The sequence below is a fragment of the Amblyomma mixtum genome, chromosome 7 (assembly GCF_055824585.1).
Source record: "Amblyomma mixtum isolate Tamu chromosome 7, ASM5582458v1, whole genome shotgun sequence".
Lineage (NCBI taxonomy): Eukaryota > Metazoa > Arthropoda > Arachnida > Ixodida > Ixodidae > Amblyomma > Amblyomma mixtum.
The window spans coordinates 143,502,502-143,508,041 of record NC_143018.1 but is presented as its reverse complement, the minus strand read 5'-3'; the positions used below and the strand labels follow the sequence as shown (position 1 = coordinate 143,508,041).

General features: G+C 54.9%; 1 pseudogene; it reads right to left on the bottom strand.

Annotated features, from left to right (window-relative positions):
• Positions 1-516: 516 nt before the first annotated feature.
• LOC149337761 (uncharacterized) lies at positions 517-1,542 on the bottom strand (annotated as a pseudogene).
• Between the last annotated feature and the right edge of the window lie 3,998 nt (positions 1,543-5,540).

Below are 5,540 nucleotides of genomic sequence, written 5' to 3'. Positions count from 1 at the left end.
GATTGTATAGGGGACGTTCGTGATAAGCTGGCGGGCGGTGCAAGCGGCTAATGGTCGAATGTCCTGAGCGCTGGCGGTGCGGAGAGAAACGGCAGGAAGAGGCGTCGTCACTTTTTTGAGTGCGACAGAGGGTGTGGCTAAGAACAGATACGGCTGCGCCACTGTCAACAAGTGCTTCGACGGCGACTCCCTCAACGAACACGGTGATGTTGGCGGGCACGGGTGCAGGTCTTGAGCGAGTCGCTGGCGGCGCAGTTCTTGCCTCCGGAACTGCGGCCGTTAGTTTTCCGCTTGCGCGGCGGGTGGGCGGCGAAGCATCGGAGAAAGGGAACGTCGGCCAGGAGACGGCGAGCGGTGGGAGCGGAAACGGTAAGTAGAGGGGGGATCCGGACGCGGCTCATGTGTCACGGGCGACGAGGAAGGCGGGAGATCGTAGGTCGGCTCACGCCGATATATGTACGGCCTATGGTCGCGACTGCGGTACAAACGAGCCACGTGTCCAGCGACTCCGCAGGCTTAGCAAATAGGGCGATTGTCTTGCGTGCGCCAAGGGTTGAGAGGCTGCGGCTGCGATCGTGGTCGGGCAGCCGGACGATAAGTGGGAGGTGCACATCTTTGGGGTTCGAACAGGTGGTGAGGAGGCCTATAGACAGGAGCAGCAGGTAAAGGCCGCGGTCGCGCCACAGCATCAGCGTACGTTAAAGGAGCCGCGATCAGTGACTGCTGAGGAGGGCAGGAGGAGAGGGCAGTACCTCGGCGACCTGCTCCTGTATGACACGTTGGAGGTTGGAAGTGAGCGGCGGCGCAGGCGTAGGTGGGCAGGTAGTCAAGCACAGCTGGCGGGCGACTTCCTCACGAACCAACTGCTGAATGTGCTGGAGGAGCGACGAGTGGTCCAGAGCACCGTCCCCGGAAACAGCCAAGCTGGATATGGCTACGTCTTGAAAGCCGGGTGGAAAGGCGCTGCTTGCGCAGCTCATCGAAGCTCTGGCAGTAGCTGATGACATCGGACACTGATTGGGGATTTTTGGCCACGAGCATCTGGAAGGCGTCATCATCAATTCCTTTCATAATATTTTTTATCTTGTCGGCCTCACTCATGGAAGCGTTGATGCGCTTACAAAGGTAGACGACATCTTCGATGTAACTTGTAAAATTTTCGCCGCTTTGTTGTGCCCGGCTGCGCAAGCGTTGCTCGGCACGGAGCTTACGCACAGCGGGACGGCCAAAGACCTCTGTGAGGCTGGATTTAAGATCCGCCCAGCTGGAGATGTCCTCCTCGTGGTTGCGGAACCATAGGTTGGCAACGTCGCTCAAATAAAATATAACGTTGGTAAGCTTGACGCTGTCTTCCCACTTGTTATAAGCGCTTACGCGTTCGTAGGAGGCCAACCAGTCCTCCACATCGGTGTCATCCGTGCCGCTGAAGATCGTAGGGTCGCGCTGACGGACGGCACCAGAACATATGACAGCAGGGCCAGCAGGCTGGACAGGTTGGGCCGGGGGGTCGGTCACCGTGGTAGAGCCTTGAAGCCTGGGCATCGTTTCGTATCCCGATGGTGAGAGCAGACAGCACCTACACCAAGTGTAGTGTAGTGTAGTCTTCGAAGGCGCTGCGTCGTGAACGGCTAGCGGTACGCCTCGGTTCAGTCCTGAGGCAGCGATCAGTCCCAGCGGCAGCGATCAGCGCGCACGCACGAGCATCGGCGCCGCTGTCTTCGTCCTCTTCTTGCTTACGCCAGCCGCCCAAGGTTCGGCTGCCGAAGGCCTGTCTTACAAGTGCTTGACATTGTCAAACGCTCCCTTGAGGTCAAGTGTTAGAAGCGCTCGGTTACTGTTTGTGCGTGCGGGATCAATGACTTCGCGTTTGATTTGCAGAAGCACATCATGGGTGGACAAGTGTGCCCTGACCCCAAACATCGTGTGTGGCAGTAGCTCGTTGTCCTCAAGATAGTTGAAGAGACGGGTGTGGACTGTCTTTTTCATGCGTTTGCCTGCGCACGACGTGAGGGATATGGGGCGCAGGTTTTCGATGCTGATTTTCTTGCCGGGCTTCGGGATAAAGTGTACATTGGCTGTTTTCCACGCTTGTGGAATTGTGCCGGTGCGCCTGCATTCGTTTATGTAATCCGTCAGTTGCTGCAAAGCGTCTGTGCCGAGGTTGGCCAGAAGTCCGACCGTAATTTTGTCTTGTCCCGGGGCTGTGCCTCGGCGCATATCTGCTAGCGCTGCAATGATTTCCTCCAAAGTGAAGTCTCTATCTAGGTGTTCGTTCGGTTGCCCCCGGTACTCCTTATTGTAGGGTTGTGGGTCTTTCGCGGTGCAGATATAGCGACGCGTGAGTTCATCCACGAGTTCCTCATCAGTGCCTTGAAAGCTGTGTAGGGCTCGATGCAAATTTCTGTGTTGTTCACTCTTTGCTTTCGGAGGGTCAATTAGGCATCGCAGAAGGTTCCACGTGGCCTTGGTGTCTAGACGACCTTTGAGGGATTCGCACTTTGTTAGCCAATTACTGCGAGCGAGGTCCCATGCGTATTGTTCCGCTTGAATAGTAAGCTTGGCTATTCGAAGTCTTAGTTTCCGATTGTGTCTTTGTTTTTTCCACCGTTTTTAAGACTACGTCTTGCTTCCCAAAGGTGTAGGAGGTGGTTGTCAACAGCTGGGTGGTCGTCCGTGGTGGCGAGGGACTTTGTGAGCTTTCCTTTAAGGTCGAAAATGGAAGCCGCCCAATCTTCGTAGATGGTTGTTTGCTCGGATGTAGTTAGTTTGGTGTCCTTACTGAATGTGTCCCAGTCTGTAATTCTGGCTTGCCCTCGTGGTTTGAATGAATGTCGATGGGCTATCTTTTCTGGCCCCATATTCAACACGAGCGGAGGAAGTCGCAATAGCTCTCGCTGCCGCCGATCCAAAATCAAAAACGGTTATCACAGACTCTCGCCGGGCCTGTGAACATTATCTAGCAGGCGAAATATCACCTCTTGCCTCCCAAATTCTAAGACGCGCTCCCGCCAATCCAACTCGCACAAAAGTGATCTGGGCTCCTCGCCACCAGGGTCTACGAGGCAATGAGGCCGCTGATGCGGCCGCCCGAACACTGACACACCGGGCTGCTCATTCTAGCTCTCCTGGCTCAGAAGCTCATAAACCGCTTCTGCGGTTCCGCGAAATCCTAATTCATTAATGCGACAGCCACCGTCTCTACCCAGTACCTGCCAAGGGGCTGAGTAAGGCGGAGGAGCGAACTCTGCGGCGCCTGCAGACAGGAACTCTTCTCTGTCCTGCCATAGCAAAACACAGATCCGAACACAGATGGGCGCTGCCCGCACTGTGGAGAGATCTGCGATATCTTTCACATGGTGTGGGCATGTACTCAGAATCCTTGCCTTCCCCCTTCTCCGACCCCCACCCGAGAGGCATGGGAGACTGCCCTCCTATAATGCTCCACATTGGAGTCTCAAAGGGCTCCAGTAAAGCGGGCGCGAGACGGGGCCTTGTCTTGCGGTTTCCCCGACTAAGGATACCGACCATGCAGCAGGGTTTTTTGACCCTCAAACTCTCTTTGAATATTAAGGCGAAAACCTTTAATGCCTCATACTGTCGTTAGCAGACGCGTCGGCAGCCGTGTCGACAGACGCGTCGGGCAGGAGTATCGACAGACTCGTCGGCAGAAGTGTCGACAGACGCGTCGGCAGCCGTGTCGACAGCGCGTCGGCAGGAGTGTCGAGAGACGCGTCGGCAGGAATGTCGACAGACGCGTCGGCAGCCGTGTCGACAGACGCGTCGGCAGGAGTGTCGACAGACGCGTCGGCAGCCGTGTCGACAGACGTGTCGGCAGGAGTGTCGGCAGACGCGTCGGCAGATTCGTCCGCCTTTAGGCGTCACTGCTTAAAAGGCTCAAGGTTCCAGTATGAATGAAGGCGAATCTAGTGAATGCATGGGCTTCATAAATAAAATAAAAGGAGTAAAGTCAAGAAAAGGAAAATGAAAAATAAAAATAAGAAAATAAACTAAAATAAACATAATATAAAAATAAGATGTGAAAATAAAAATAAAAACAATAAACGTAAGAAAAGGAGCAAAAAATAAATAACAAACAAAATATGAAGAATGAAAAAGTAAATAAAAACAAACAGTGGCCAGGACAGGCTTTCGCCTTGCAGCACTTTAAAGAGCCAAAGTTCCCCCTGAATTTTTAAAGTTTTTCACCACCACCGAGGGGGAGTCGGCGTTCTTGGCTTGGTGTGCAGACGCGTGTGCGTATGGGCTCCGGCCATTTCTCTTGTTTTGACCTACTTTTGACCTTCCGCCGAATTTTATTGTGTCTCCCGAAGTTCACGAAGGTGCTCGGCACCTGCCCAGCCCAATTTCGTGACCGGCACTCAGTTTTTCTGACCTGCATGGACACTTGTTTCCACCGAGCCCAGCGCCAACCTCGCTAAGCCTGCCGCCGCTGGCGATAGGCTGTGCTTCGCAGCCGTGCCCAGTGCTTCGCGAAGCATGGACGTCGTCACCTTGGAGGGGGAGGATCTAGCCCCTCAAGAATATACCCACGGGCTGGACCTACGTAGCCCGCTGCTACGAACGCGGCTCCACCGCTTCTTCGTCGAAACACACTCCCAAGCCACCGCTGACGGAGTCGCCTTCCGCGTCCGCCCAGCATACCGCGTCCCAGCAGCTACCTCCCTCCACGTCACGTAAGCTATCTCGACGTGCTCCGTCGCTGCCACGTCTCTCTCTTGAAGACTTTAAAGTCATCATTCGCTCTCGCGGGGGCCTCAATCTGCGTGCCTGGGGCGAGAACGGTCTTCGCAGAGCAATCACCTCAAGCCTTCGTTTGACTTACTCCGATACCGCAGAGGACCGTCTTCGGGTGAATTTCGTTCAGAACACCCTCACCTTTAGCACCCCGAACCGGGACCGCGACATCACTTACACGAAGCTACAGGAAATCATCCTGGGTCCGACAAGCTACCCAGTTGCCACCTATTTGGCCCCACCAGGCGCATACGTCAGAGGTATCATTCACCACCAATACGTGGATGAGACCCAGGAGGAAATCATGGAGTACTTGATACGCCAGAATCCAGAACACTGCATTCTCTACGCCCGCCGTTTAGGCAAGACCCAATCTATTGTCATCACTTTCGCAGGGACAAAGGTCCCCCGCCAAGTCTCCTACGCAGGCAGTGCTGTGCGCTGCTACATCTTCAAGAACAAAGTGGAAGCCTGCCTTAACTGTCGCAAAACGGGACACCGAGAGGACGTTTGCCCGTCTCACAAGCTCTCCAAGTGTCCTCACTGCGGAGTTTGCGACCCTGACGAGGCCCATGAATGCACCCCCACTAGTGTAGTTTGTTCTGGTCCTCACCAGACTGGTTCCTCCAAGTGTAAAGGCCGCTACAAAATGCCTGCTGCCGTACTGAAACGCCAGCTACAAGCTGACTAAGACAGTGCCTCCACCTCCCATCGTTCCCGATCCCGGACCCGTCGCCAAGGGGCTGAGAACACCTCGGCCAAAATGGACTCAAACCGCTCCTCCT